General features: G+C 39.2%; 1 protein-coding gene across 24 annotated transcripts in view; it reads left to right on the forward strand.

Moving 5' to 3' along the window:
• Positions 1-9,682, forward strand: part of EPB41L2 (erythrocyte membrane protein band 4.1 like 2) — a 213,622-nt gene extending 203,940 nt beyond the window's left edge. For 23 of the 24 annotated variants that reach the window (XM_082406340.1, XM_082406346.1, XM_082406348.1 and 20 more), the window contains one exon: positions 8,418-9,682. The gene's annotated coding sequence lies outside the window, so the exon portion shown is untranslated. Of the gene's footprint in view, positions 1-7,021; positions 7,074-8,417 lie in introns of all 24 variants that reach the window. The other variant, XR_014248769.1, reaches the window with a different exon arrangement.
• Positions 9,683-13,382: the final 3,700 nt, after the last annotated feature.

The following is a 13,382-nucleotide window of genomic DNA, read 5'->3' on the forward strand; positions in this document are numbered from 1 at the left end:
CGAGTGAGGATCTAGTCTTGTTCTGTTCAGCATGGTAGCCAGTATTCACATGTGGCCCTTGAGCATTTGAAATGCTATTCCAAATTGAGATGTCCTGTAAGTATAAAATAACATACTGGATGCTGAAGAGGTAAGAAAAAAATGTTAACTAATAAGTGAGGGAGTTGGGTCTGGAGATGAATTGTTTTGATTCCCACTAACCTTCCTATTTAATGAAAATACGAAACGAACACTGAATTCTACTCATATATAGTTCAAAGACGTTTTTCTAAAAGATAAGGGTTTTGTTACATTTTTTAAAGCACAACTTTTATTTGATGCTACAGAGAAATTTTTCTCATCTCTACTCCTGAACCTAAGATTGACAAAAGCTTAGCTAGAATAAAGTATACCGAGTGTGACCTTGTGACCTTACTGTAGTCCATTTGTTATTTAAAAGAAGCTTTAAAATTTTGTGGAATGCTTTCATATCAAGTTCTCACAAGATTTGAACTCAGCAGAGTGAACGAGAAGACCTTCCTCTAGCTTTAGGGCCAAATACTAACTACTCTTAGAAATCTTTGTCAAAGCTTCAGATTTGGGAGATTCGGGAAAACCAGTTTTTTAAAGAACTAAGAGTCCTCCTGGGATGTCACAGAAGTAGTTATAGTTATTAAACAAAAGAGAACAGAAAAATGAACCTGAAATTTTTTCCACTTAAATCAGCAGATGAAACTAATGGTGAGGACAGGCAGTAGTGCTTTGTTGCTAGAATACAATTCTGTTTATTTTTCCCCTCCCAAGCCCTTGCTTTTCAGCCTGGCCTTGCCTTGCAGATTAGTCGCTATTACTTCATTCATGGATTCATTAATGTATATGGGGAACATACTGCGTTCAAGGGACTATGGTAGTTGTGAGAAAGGTAAATGCATAGGAACAAGTGTACAAATAACATATAGGGTAAAAAATTGTGTTTACAGAGAAGCCTAGGACTTCCCTGGTGGCACAGTGGTTAAGAATCCTCCTGCCAATGCAGGGGACATGGGTTCGAGCCCTGGTCCGGGAAGATCCCACATGCCACGGAGCAACTAAGCCCGTGCGTCACAACTACTGAGCCTGCGCGTCTGGAGCCCACGCGCCTAGAGCCCATGCTCTGCAACAAGAGACGCCACCGCAGTGAGAAGCCCATGCACCACAACGAAGAGTAACCCCCTCTTGCTGCAACTAGAGAAAGCCCACGCACAGCAATGAAGACCCAACACAGCGATAGATAGATAGATAGATAGATAGATAGATAGATAGATAGATAGATAGAAGCCTAGCTAAAGGGCTATGAAAGTCAACAGGAGAAACTGTTTCTGGTTGGCAGATCAGGGAAGACTTCCCCGAAAAGGAGCAGAAAGCTTCTGTGTGCAGAGTGTGGGGAGGATTTGAACATACAGAGAGGGGCAGAGAGGAGAGAGCACATAGGAAAACCACGGACTGGACATCAGGAGAAGCAAATCCTACGTTGTGTCTGTGTGTTGAATTCCAGCAGGGGCTGGAAAGATTTGTCAAAGGCGAATTGCAAAGGGAATTACACTCCATGTTAGTACCTTAGTTTAGGCTTTGCTCTGTAGGTCATCTGCGTAGGGGAAGAGCATTTTCAGCACCATCCTTCAGTAAGATTAATTTATCAGTGGTGTGCAGGATTGATTGAAAGGATGCTAGATTGGATGAAGTACCCTGTAAAGAAACCATTATACTGGTTCAAGCAATTATTAATGGGGAAACTGAACTGGACATCTCTGTCTTTAAGAGTAGAATTGAATTGGGTTTGGAAGTAAAACCAGGAATGAAATATCATATGTGAAAATCCATAATAATAGTATTAGCTCACATTTAATGAGTGCCTACTCTGTGCTGAGCTTTGTTGGAGAACTTTGCCACTTATTTCAGTTAGTTCTTAACAGTCACTTAGGATGTAGATGACAACACCGAGGCCTGGAGAGGTTAAGTCCCTCCCCCGGTCACACAGTCGATGAGTAGCAGAGCCAGAGCTGACCGTCCGTCAGTCTGAATCCACACTGCATATTGCTTTGCTGAGGGGTTCATGATGGGAATCTTTCAAGTAACAAACTCCCACCAATGTAGTTGAAAGACACTTCATTTTAGAAAAATGTATTTTGGACAGAACGTCTTTGAGGTTGCAGCTATGATATGTAGCTAAATGAACAATAAAACCATTATTTTATAAAATAATCATGTTTAAAAATGAGGCAAAATTGATGATGCTTTCATTTGACAGGCTATTCCCAAATTGCGGTGCATAGTAATTCTTTAGGTGGGGTGACTGGAATGTGCATCAAGGCTCTAACACAAAGATGACTGTTAGCTTTAAAGAAAACCCATTTAATTGGCCTGCTGAGATCCCTGACACCTCACCCTTTCCTCAGAGGTAAGGGAGCATGACTGGCTTAAAAACTGAAAGAGCTTTGACGATTACAGGGTGGGAGGAAAAGGAGATGCTCTTCCTAAAACGCCCTCCAGAGGGGAAACAACTGCAACTAAGAGAGGCAGAGACAAGCCTTTTTTTTTTTTTTAGGAAACATCTTTATTGGAGTAGAATTGCTTTGCAACGGTGTGTTAGTTTCTGCTGTATAACAAAGGGAATCAGCTGTACATATACATATATCCCCATATCTCTTCCCTCTTGCGTCTCTCTCCCACCCTCCCTATCCCACCCCTCTACCCCTAGGTGGTCACAGAGCACCGAGCTGATCTCCCTGTGCTATGCGGCTGCTTCCCACTAGCTATCTGCTTTACATTTGATAGTGTATATATGTCCATGCCTCTCTCTCACTTCGTCCCAGCTAACCCTTACCCCTCCCCACGTCCTCAAGTCCATTCTGTACGTCTGCGTCTTTATTCCTGTCCTGCCCCTAGGTTCTTCAGAACTGAGACAAGCCTTTTGTTTTGTTTTGTTTTAGAACAAATGGAAATTCAGGGAAAACATCTCAAAATTGACTCTCCTGGAAGCAAAAATACTTAATTGACTTGTGGTGCTAGCAAACTTTGAACTGAATTTTTGTCTTTGAAGTGAAATTGTGTTGCCGTGTATGTTAACAAGCACAATATATCTGGCACTCAGAGGGGACAGAGATCAGGGGGCCAAGCTTGTCCTGAAAGACCTAAATCTGAGACATGAGCCTCAAAGGGCCCACACGAGAGCCTCCTAAGAAAAGAGCAACCCCCAAAAGAGCATTAATATATTCAGGCAAACCAAGGGATACAAAATCATTTTGCTGAAATATTTGTAGAAGAGATATTGAGTGCCATTTGACCGAAAAGGAAAAAACGCTAGATTTCATTTTTCCTTCTGTATTCAGAAGCCACACAAATATCTGTGAGAGCAGGAAACACCAGTAGGTTAGGGAGCAGATTCCATAGAAGCAGTTCTCCAGCTTAATGGTCTCAGGAACACTTAAAACTTATCGAAGAGCCCAAAGAGTTTTTTGTTTATGTGAATTTTATTAATTGAAATTTGATCTATTTATATTATAAATCCAATAGTTTTCAAGATATTTATTCAGTTAAAAATCATCACCTAGTGAAAGAAGCCTGTCTGAAAAGGTATCATGTACTGTATGATTCTCACTATATGCCATCCTGGAAAAGGCAAAATGACGAAGACAGTAAAAAGATCTGTGGGTTGCCACTGATCCCACGAGTAGAGTCTCTAAATATTGGGAAGCTATCAAGCTCAAGGTGGCCAAAATACAGTTTCGAAGAGTTACAATTTTCACACGAAAGCTTGAATTTTATCACTGGCAACAAGTTCTGTCAATTGTTTGCCTTGCAGTGACAGGCTTATCTCATTTTCAAGAAAATGCCTGCCAAGTATCCAATTGAGCAACGTAGTTTGTCAGTAATTCTCTCAAGTAAAGAAAGTGTTTTAATGAAAACAGCAGCCTTCAACTCACAATTCAAACATTCATACAAATTCACTTTCCTCCTAGACATCTACTGTACTTCTCTGTATGCAGCAGGAATGTGTTATGCGTACTTTCCACTTCATCACACAGAATATTAAAAAGATGTACTCCAGGGTAGAGATGTAAGAAAATTAATATATTTTTCTGTTTCATCCAGGACATCCTTAAGTGAAACTGGCTTGCTTGCTTGCTTGCTTTTTATTTCACTGTGAGTGCATGGTGGTAAAGAATGCAATGACTTCGGGTACAGTTTGGTGTCACTGCCTTGACCTGTGCTAAGATGCCAGCAGGTTTACTCACCGTTGTTTCTGCATCATCAGTGAAAATGTCCACACCTGACAAGGGCAGATAGTGTCTTAGGATGATTATGAAATAGTTTTGACTTTATTAACCCCCTGCAAGAGCCATGGTGACCCCCAAGGTCTGCAGACCACAATTTCAGAACTGGTGGGTCTAAATTATAGTGGTAATACAAACATTGTAAGAATTGACTATTTCCTGGTCTAACCACATAGAAATTTATCATACTTGCATTTTTGGCTCTAGGATTTTATATTCTTACAATGAAAATTCTGTTTTAAAATTAAATATGCAAATTGAGAGCCAAGGAAGAATAAAATGAAAGTTTAGAAGTAACTGAAATCCATAAACTATCATATTTAAAGCCAAATTTCACACCTGAGTACACAGACCTCATGTTTATTTAGGAAATAGTTGCATTGTGCCTTACATAAATAATTTACTCATGTTTTCAAAATCTCAGGCTATATTACTGCCCTGTGGTAATTGAATCTTCATTAATCTGAAAGGTTATGTTTTCGTCATTATTTTAATTATTTCAGATAAAAGCCACAGCTTTGCATTTTTATTGAGACTCCCCTCTGGATGAGCACTTTACCACTTGTCATTAGGATGATTTTTTTTTTAAGTGCACATTTGCTGTTCACCGAATCAGTTTCTGGAGTAGAGCACGATCTCCAGATTGAGACCATGTGAGCCCCTGTCTCTGGAAACTCCGAGGTTGTGCTTTTCAGATGACTTCATAGAACTGTGCTTGAGCTTGACTGATTTCCCACGGCTCATCAGGCACACAGAGAAAGATAAATTGAAGACTGCACTGGACACTCTGTAAAGACTTAAGGCAAAGTAGGCAACCAGCATGTATCCTTGAAAAATTTAGACATAGAATTAGACCTGTGATTAGATGAAACAGCTACATTGACCTGTTCTCACATTGGCCAAAAGAGGGGGACACAAGCTAAGGAACGTGATTTTAGTAGTTAGAAATGTTCAGTGACATTGTATAGTCTGGGGGTGGGAAACTGAAGCAAGGAAATAGTGGTTTGGGTTTTTGTTTTTGTTTACTTGACCAAAATTCTGATAACATAAAGTATAACTCATACTTAACAGCTATAACCATATCCAAACTCGAGGTGAATGATGACGCTGTCAAAAGTGAAAGTAGGTTGAATTAATGCCAATAATAATAATTAATATCTGTCAATTTGCATTGACAAAGAATCCAGAAATCTGTGTATAAGAGGTAGAATTCAAACTAAAAAAAAAAAAAAAAAAAAAAAAAAAACTCTTAAAACTTGTACAGGTCTTACATGAAGAACCAGTGCCTAGTTTCAGATTGAATGGGATATGTGATAAATTATTTAGACCCAAAATGTAGTTTGTTTAAAATGGCCAAATATTAAGTTTTATTTTTTTTCCTTCACAGATACATGCTAAAAGGACAGAAAAATGTTAAATGTCAGATGCTTGTATATTAATGGCATTGGTGATTCCAACCTTTCCTCCTTCCCAGCTCAAAAGCTGGATGTTTAGTACTTGGGAATACATTTCTCTATGTGTTTAAGTGCAGGACGCAGTCAAAAAAGATAGGTGCATGTGTAAATAAAACCCTTCATACAATAAATTACTCCCTATTCATCCAGAACAGTAAGGAACTGGGGTGTTCTGACACATTGAATATCTAATTAACTCAGAGTTACTCGATTTATAGTTTTTTAAACAATGAGAAAAAATGCATTGAACATTAAAATTACAATAAGTATAATTTTCTTTGATTATTGATGTTGTTTGGAATCCTAAGAGCACGTTAAGGCTGTCATTTGCAATACGTATTACGAGAAAAAAATTGATTTATTTTGCTTTCTAATGGTTTGATTGTGAATAAATGAAAGTAAATGATATTTGAATTTACATGGGTAACTCTCTTTTTCTCTACATATATTTCAAGAATTGCTGAAGCTCTTTGAAACCAAGAACTCTTTGATTCAGTTCCTACATATTCCTAGATTCTTATTTGTCTGCTAATGACTGAAACAAATTTAATTTTAGCCTCTTTTACAAATGAAAATTTTTAATTTTTGGTGAAAAGAGATTCAGTGAAATAAGGTGTCCTGGAGTGTAAAGGAAATGGAGAATGGAGTCCTAAACCCTGTTCTTTCTGTAGATTTCCAGATAGTGGTAAAGTCAGGGGATCATTTTCCGTAACATAAGCTAGGCAGAGTGGCAGTTGTGTTCAACAAATGATACATATTCACTAACCGAAGAAAACAGTTACCAGCTCTCAAAAAACAAGAATAGACAGGGCTTCCCTGGTGGCGCAGTGGTTGAGAATCTGCCTGCCAGTGCAGGGGACACGGGTTCGAGCCCTGGTCTGGGAAGATCCCACATGCCGTGGAGCAACTAAGCCCGTGAGCCGCAACTACTGAGCCTGCACGTCTGGAGCCTGTGCTCCGCAACAAGAGAGGCCGCGACAGTGAGAGGCCCGCGCACCGCGATGAAGAGTGGCCCCCGCTTGCCACAACTAGAGAAAGCCCTCGCACAGAAACGAAGACCCATCACAGCCAAAAATAAATAAATAAATAAATACACTATTTAAAAAAAAATAAATAAACAGCACAACTGAAGGCCACACAACTCTCTAATACAATTTGATTGGTAGTTGTAGCTGATCCCCTTACTGACCCCCACATTTCTGTTCATGATTACTAACCTAAAAAAAAGAAGACTGCGTTTCTCCATTGATTTTTTTGTTTTCTTTCCCTGCCTAGAATCAAGCACAAGTCCTACTGAGTAATGAAATAGCCTAAAGCAGACAATAAGGTGGGAAGCAATGAATTTGATTAGCCAATCAGTCCTGAATAATCAAAAGGCTGTCCTAATACCTGTGATAAATCTGATTGGTGGGGAATTTTTTCATTAAAACAAGACAATTTTATCTAACCAAAAGAATGTACAATCTAATTGACTTTGGACCAGTGCCTCTTGGAAAGGACATTAGTTGCTGCTCTCTGCTGACTTCTCTAATCACCTACCATTTGCCAAAAATTTCACCCAAACTGCAATAGAAAGTGAAACAATTGCCTTCTTAAAACTTTTCTCTTGCAGGGACAGTGCACCAACCTTATTTTTTATCTGCCTCCCTGTCCACTTTTATTTTAGACCTCTCTCCTCTCTACCTACTTTTGGTGGTGGGCTTCCTCAAGACTTATACTCACGTGAGACTAGTTCCATCTGTTGGTTTCACGTATCCCTTGGTGCCGACTTGCAGATCTATATCCCTAGTGCTAAGACCACACCCGGGCTCTAGGCCTATTATTCTCCTTCTATTTTTGAGGTCCCAGACTCTAAACCTGACAATGTCCTCTGGTACTTCCAATCAAATCCAAGCTCTTCCTCTCCTGAGCTTGTCATGCCTTCTGTGAACTGGCCACTCCTGGTTCCCTGACCTGTCTCCTGCCTCTTGTACTGAGGTCATTGCAGTAGATGGACAGTTGGCTGTTTTGTTTTTTGTCTGAATGCTCTTTCTGAATTCATTATTTTTTGTCTATTAGATCCAGCTCATACTTCTCAGCCTGTTATTAAAAAAGTAGGCCCAGTATTTTTTTCTTGCCTTCTATTACTCACCATACCAATACTTAGCTTCCATAACTTCCATTTCTCCACTGTCCTATCCCCTCCACTCCACCCCATTCATTCCTGTCCTCCACCCCATACATCTGTATACTCATCTTACCTATCAGGTACTTTCTCACTTCCTTGCATCTTTCCTCATTCTGTTCTCCCAACCTGAGGCAGCTTTTATTCATTTCAATGAAGTCAAAATTACTTTTTCTTCTTCTTTGAATCTAACTTTAAAACCTACATTGGTTTCTCTTTTTTTTAGATTTTTATTATATGAATTATCTCTGTTTTATAGTTAACTTTTTGGTCAGATTCTTATTTGCCACTTGTTTCTAGTGCTAGTCAATCCTTCAGGTATTTTAAGGCCCTCAGGGGTAGATCAGGCTCTCATGCTTGTCTTCTGGTAAAATACTGTTTACTGTAGAAACAGGCAGATGGGAACGGTTGATTACTTGATTTGGAATTTGGTGAATCTTACTTACATTTTTTTCCCAAGCCTGTCTTTGGAATATTTAAGCCTTGTCTCTTTTTTTTTCCTCCTAGAAATTCATTTTATAGACAACATTCAACTTTGTGAACCTGAAAAATTTTGACCATTCCAAGTCTTAATGCCACACCACTGCTCCAGCGAATTTATACTACGACTGGTAACAATGGCCAGAAGCCTGAAGAATTAAAATGCCAACACCAAACCTTACCTTAACAGCTCTGGTCTATACCGTTCCCCCGCATTTTAATATATTATTTTGTTTTATAACCACTCCTAAATATTCTTGGTTATTTCTTTTCTTTGTTTTTTTTTTTTTTTTTTAGTTAGAGAGTTTCGTTTTTTGTTTCCTGTTTACTTTGTGTACAACTACCTGCTTTCTGTGACTCATTTTGAGCAAATGATAGTGAACAAAGCCAGCCCCAGCTGGTAAGGTGCTGTTCACTGGAACAGGTGCTGTTGTGCAGAAAGGAGACTCTGTGACTAATTCCGATAGTGGCTTTCCTTCTTCCGGATGCTTCCCATTGAGTTCTTACAAGTCAATATTTACAGAGTTCTCAGTTTGCAGTAAATATACTTGTATGAGAAAATATTAATGCAGATTAAAGGCGTTTCTTACATCGTGAAAATTTTCTAATGTTTGAGAATTTCATTGGGGCTATTTTTTGATATTGAACCCTCTTGACTTTCCAGTACCGTGACTTTTTACTTTTAGCGGAAAGTCCGGGAATCTCCAAACTGGAGAATTATGATGAAGTTCACTGACCACGCACTGTGTTTAGAGGCCCTGTTGCACCACAGTGCCGGTGCTTCTCAGACACGGGCTCTTCGGCAGCATTCCAGAAATAGGAGGGGAGAGAAAGCGATATCTTCCCTCCTACTAAAATATTCAGGCAGCTTAAAAACCTTAGTGCTTTCTTTCTTAACATGTCCAAATTTCAGTACTTTCCATTATTTGAACACTCGTGTAGAACACTTTGCTTTGTATTAAACCTCCTTGTCTCCACGTAAAACTGACCTTTTGTTATCGAGCAGGTATATCTCTTTCAGATAGCATGGTGATCCACACAGGTGTGAGGTTGCCAGGGCGAGGAGTTAGGGCCATGGTGGTTTTTTGACGGTTGTAAGAAGGCTACACCATTTAAAGCTGATACCAGAGACCTGATAGGGACTTATTAACTGTATTGAACAGTCTTTCTTTTGCTTTGGCCCTATGTATAGTTATGATGCCAGATTAGATTCCTAGCAGCTTCAAGTTGTATTAAATGATATTTTGCTTTCTGTAATACTGTTATAAAATAAAGTTTGTTTATTCTCTAAACTTGTCACTTCTCTTTTTATGAAGGTTTAAAAAGATAAGCTCGAGTCATACTGTCAGTCAGAAGTTCTAGTATTTTGTGGGATGTAGCATTTTTAAAATCTGTTATTCAGATCGTTTATAATTTCATGCTGCTGCCAGCATCACCAATTTCAAGTGGCTAAACCAATGTCGAATGTTTGTAAATCTAGTATTTAGAGTGCCAGTTCCTTCTGCCTGGTTACATAATCAGCTTGTACAAGTTCTCCAAGGCATATTTTTGCTTGTTTTCTTTGTGTATTTTTTGTTTTGTTTCAGGAAATACCTTAGCTGCACCATCTGAAACCTGGTCCTCTGCTTCAGTTTTGCTTAACAGTCCAGTGGGTCTTAGTGCATCAGGCAGAACGGGCTCTGCTGAGGGCTGCGTCCATGTCTCATCAGGATGGTTCATTGTGAAGCTTTTGCCCAGACACATGAGATGAAGTGCTGGATTTTCTTTCAAACGTTAAAAGCATTATATAGCAAGTGACCAACAGGGTGTGGTATATTCCATCTAAAACGTTCTGTAGAATGTCTTTCCCTAGTTGTTTAAAGTGAGCATGTTAAATATAATTTGCATGACTGTCTTCTTTGGGATCAGTTCCCACTGAATTATCTCTCACCTTGTGAAAGATCTTTCTCACTTTCTCTAGAATTATTACAAAAACAATTCCTCTCTGGGGAAGCATATCTCAGCAAGCCAAGCCTTAGAAATATTATGGAACCAAATGTGACTCTGTAAATATAATTTTCATCAGAAAGTGTGTATGTATAACATTTGTATTTAAAGCAGAGGTTGATCTGTCAGGGTTTTTTGAGAACCATATCCTTCCACATGGAAGGAAATCATAGGAGGTAAGTATGTCTATAGCAGCTCCAGTGGAAGAGGAAATGCATTGTTCAGGCCAGGCTCAGTTTTACCAGATGAGATGGCAAGGACAGAGTTTGGGGTCCCAGAGACATCTAAAGTATCTGTGGGGTCTTGGTATCTGAAGAGCAGCTGAAAACAGTGTTGATCATGCCACCTGTGACTATGGCAGCAAGACTGTCTATTTTAGTATTTTGTATTTCTTGCAAAATAATTCTCAGGATGTTATAATCTCATTCTGTGAGCTGAGCGTTCAAAACCCCAAGTGATAGAATAAGAAAATAGGTCAACAGCGTTCACTGCCGTGAGACGTCCAGGCACTAATCGTTTATCTTAAGTCAAAAGCAATATAATTTGGGGGTGATAAGCAATAATTCCTTTTAGTTGTATAGGGTTTTTATGAGTAGTTCACATAAACCTTCCAGCGATCCTGTGTGGAACATGGGAAACAGAGCAATTCATTTTCCACAGGCCACAGCAGGATAAAAAATGAGGTTGTTAAAAAAAAATGTATAGAGTTGGTGAATTTCGGGCATTTCACTGTTGTGAGTAGCTTCTGTTTCCCTTTATGATGCACGTAGCATTCCTCGCTGCATAGGCCACAGTTCATGGAGTGATCATCCCCAGGACTCCGGCAATGAAGCAAACTGTAGCATAACAACTGCCCAGCATGGACTTCATTACGTTTTCCCCTTACTTATGGATAAAATTATATAGTGTCTGAGAACATCATATAATTGAGAATTAAAAATAATACGAGGATAAGGAGGAGTGAGTCGTGGTTTAGGTGAAACAAGATTGGCCATGAGTTGATAATTGCTGAAGCCAGGTGTCGGTAAATGGGGGTTCTTTTTATCATTCCGTTAGAATATTCCATGGTAAAAGACTAAAAAATGCCATAAAGCCCCATGATTTTGAAAAAAAGGTCCTGTCTCCATGTACTGTGAGGTAGTACGTTGCTCTTGTGGGTATGGTGCTCTGGTCAGTTTCCAGCAGAGTCTTAACGCGCTTGCACTAGAGAATAGGACCGGGGTCTATGAGGGCTTGCACGGATCCTTGCATGCGCGTGCACCTGTTCACATATTTGCCGGGATTAGGCCACGATGCGGAGCTGGACCCGGAAGAGAACACGGTCGGCTGGCAAATCTGAGGTGTCAAACTCCTGACCCTTGGCCACAGGGTCAAAAACACTGACCCTCTGTATAGTCAATGATGCCCAATTAGGTTTATAGTAACTTCAAGTTGTATAAAATATTTTGCTTCAAAAATACTGGCTTCAGTTCTTTGTGAGCACCTAGAGGGGTGGGATAGGGCGGGTGGGAGGGAGATGCAAGAGGGAGGAGATATGGGGATATATGTATACGTATAGCTGATTCACTTTGTTATACAGCAGAAACTAACCATTGTAGAGCAATTACACTCCAATAAAGATGTCAAAAAAACAAAGAACAAACTGGCTTCAGACTCCTACAGATGGGTGTTTGCCCTACTCTGAGTAACTGAACCATGTGACTTCAGTGAAGGTACTTAAACATCTATAAAGTGAGGGTAGTAATACATCCCAGTGTAGGGGTATTCTCATGGTTAGATGAAGTAAAAATGTATAAAGTGTCTAGTGGAGCTCCTGGCACAATAATGCCCTCCGAAAAAGCGATCGCTATGAATACTAACAGCACTGTGCATGAGTTAACCCACCAAAGGCAAATTATGGGAGATACTGCCAGTCTGAGCTGTGTTCTTGTGAGAACTTTACAGAGTAGAACTCTGTACCCTTAGGAACTAGGTTACTTGGGAAGCCTGTGGGAAGGTTTTGGCTTTGAAGTTGTGTGGACCCAACTTCCTTGTGAGCCCTGCAGTGTCAGGAACCCCTTATGGTCTACTCATTCTCTGCTGTATGGCAACTAAGGTGGCTAGTGTAAGACAGCACAATCCTTTCCTAAGATGGGCTGCAGGCGTCCTAACCACAGATTCTTTGATGGATTTCGAGGGGCTAGGCTTTCCCACAATATATACAAAATCATGGGTATATGCATGTTTCCTACAGAAAAAAAAAAAAGATTCCTATATTTAAATTCTCAAAAGTCTTCTTTATTACCTAAATAAAGGTTAGGAATCTCTGCTCTTTAAGAATCTAGGTTTTGGAATATGGATTTGAAAATTTTTTTAATGGAAAGAATTTCAATCTGGTGTTAATTATAAATGAAATTTCTTGAATACATATTTCCTGTTTATGTTCTGCCAGGGTGAATGCCTTTGCGTAAATTCTGATAAGCGCAGAGGCCTCTTCTGATTATCACACTAATTATAAAATCAGAAAGCAAGACTCAAGAGCATTTGTTTGGAAAATTCTAACATTTTATAAACAAGTGAGAAAATTGATTTCCAAAATGTGTTTAACCGTTATGAACTCTTACTTCTGAGATAACAGTTTTGCCAGAGAACTTAAGAGTTCAAGGAAAAGCTGTTGGTGTGTGAACGTGCTTATCTGTTCTCAATTTTCCAGTTGCTACTAAATTATATCTAGAAAAAACTATTGGCTGTTACCTGGTCAGATTACTTAGAAGTTTTTTTTTTTTAAGGGTTGTAAATAATACTTCAGAGAACATGATGTGTTCCCTTCCTTGCTCCGTTTTCTGTTTTATCAACGTGTATAAGCTCAGAATGTGAAGCAGCGGTCATGGACTTGTAGTGTCCCAATGCCAAATTTCCAGATTACCAACACAGTTAACAAGAGAGATAGATATTATTAACAATTTTAGGTTAGCTCTGTAAAAAAAAAATTTTTTTTTCATTGAATAAATGGCAATGTAACAGAAC

The sequence above is a fragment of the Balaenoptera borealis genome (assembly GCF_965194805.1).
Source record: "Balaenoptera borealis genome assembly, chromosome: 9".
Taxonomy (NCBI): Eukaryota; Metazoa; Chordata; class Mammalia; order Artiodactyla; family Balaenopteridae; genus Balaenoptera; species Balaenoptera borealis.